We start from the raw sequence: 1842 nt of genomic DNA on the forward strand, positions 1-1842 counted from the left end.
AGGGAGAAGAGACAGGGGCTCCCAAGGCCAGGAAGGCGGGGTGCACACAGGGGAGGGCAGGCATGCCCGGGCCTTGACGAGGGAGCACGGGGAAGGGAAATTCTGGGCTAAAGCCATACAGGACACTGAGCGAATCCTGCATCTGGAGGGCAGCTGAGGTGGGATCAGGGTGTGAGCGGTTGGGTCCAGGGGTAAGTGTGAGAGGGAGTTGGAAGGGGAGGGCTGGCCACGTTGGTTGCGTGGGTGCGAGGGAAATGTGGGAGGGGTCCTGCCATAGCGAGCAGGATCCATCTGCCTGTGCCTGGAGTACTGGGTGGTCTCCCCTGCAGGACGGGCCTGTGGCCTGTGGGGCCCTAATCTCACATGGTCCTTTGGGTCTCGCAGGGCCTGATGGAAACAGCGACACAGGATGAAGAGCCAAACTGGACCCTGTGCAATAGTATAGCTGCCATCTGCAGCCTCAGGTACTGGTGTCCCGGCCCAACACTTCCAGCCCCGATATTGGCTCTGGCCTTGGTCAGAGTTCCTCGCCCACCCCACCCAAATCACATGTCCCCATTGGCTATTGTACAATTTTGCAATACAGCATGGGCATCTCTTTCTCCTGACTGGAGAGCATTTCCCTCCAGGGGCGTCAGGAGGGCCTTGAAGAGAGAATAGCTGTGGGGGTCTTGCAGGTGGGCAGCAGGGTCACAGGGGCAGTGGGAGAGGGGGCTCTATTGCAGGCCTGATGCTGATGGGCTGGGAGACTTCAGATGGGTCGTAACCACGTGTCAGCTCCTCCTTCCACTCTTGCCAACTAGTGCCGACTTCAACACCTCCGTCCAGCTCAGAGCAGTGCCTCCACCAGCCCCACAGAGCTCAGGCTCACACAGGCTCCTCTCTCCTGACAGCAAGCTGAAGCCAGCCCTGGAGACAGCCATGGAGTCGTGCCTGCTGCAGACCACCCTGAAGATCTGCCTGACGTCCCCAAGACACAACAGCCTTTATGTCAGGGTCCGTCCTCCTCCCCCTACACAGTCCTGCCCACCAGCCCCTGGCACGTGCAGCCCCAGGCTGCATGGTACTGAGCCTCGGCTATCCTTCCCCTCCAGACCAAACAGCAGAAGCACATGGAGGACCTGGAGGCCGTGCTGAGGAGCCTGTTGGCCACCGCACCCAGCTTGGACAGGCTGCAGTTCCTTTGGGAGGTGAGCACAGTATGGAGGAGCTGGGCTCTGGGGAGGGACAGCCTCAGTGCCCTGTGAGCTGCCCAAGGTTGTCCTCAGAGATGCCCTGTCAGGAGAGAGAGAGGTCTGTCTTGAGGCATCTGTATTGTCTGTACCAGGCCTGGAGAGCTCTTTTCAGAGCCTCGGACCATGCAGCAGATCCTCCAAGATAGGCTCGAGGCAGAGGAAGGGCATGGGCTCGTGGGTACTGCAGGGGCCAGTGGCCATTGACCTTGTTTCTCCCAGAGCACCTGACATCCTGGTTGCAGTCTCCCAATGCCATAGACAGGGCGAAGGCCATGAGGAGCAGCAGTGCCCTTCTCCACTTTGCTGTTTCCCTCCTCCCGCAGTTTGAGGTAAGGGGTCCCTGGGCTCAGGGGTGCCTCCTGGGTCTTTTGAGCCTGCCTTGTGATCACCCTGCTCCACGCAGTATCACATTTGGTCCTGGGCTTCCTGGAGCAGCAGGGCAGGGAGACCTCCAGGGAACCAGCTCGGGTCCCTTGGCTCCAGGCTGCGATGGGAACAGAGGGCTTTAGTGCTCTGGCACTAGCTGTTTTGCCCTGACCTATCCTGCGGCATGGGGCAGCAGGAGATGGAAAGAGACACCCAGGATGGGAAAGTGTGTGTGTGATGC

General features: G+C 60.0%; 1 long non-coding RNA gene across 1 annotated transcript; it reads left to right on the plus strand.

Moving 5' to 3' along the window:
* The first annotated feature begins 896 nt into the window (after positions 1-896).
* On the plus strand, positions 897-1559 carry LOC132249109 (uncharacterized). The gene is made up of 3 exons (XR_009460507.1): positions 897-990; positions 1095-1190; positions 1455-1559. It is a non-coding gene; the product is annotated as an uncharacterized LOC132249109 (long non-coding RNA).
* The last annotated feature ends 283 nt before the right edge of the window (positions 1560-1842 follow it).

This window comes from Alligator mississippiensis, chromosome 3 (assembly GCF_030867095.1).
Source record: "Alligator mississippiensis isolate rAllMis1 chromosome 3, rAllMis1, whole genome shotgun sequence".
NCBI classification, from domain to species: domain Eukaryota; kingdom Metazoa; phylum Chordata; order Crocodylia; family Alligatoridae; genus Alligator; species Alligator mississippiensis.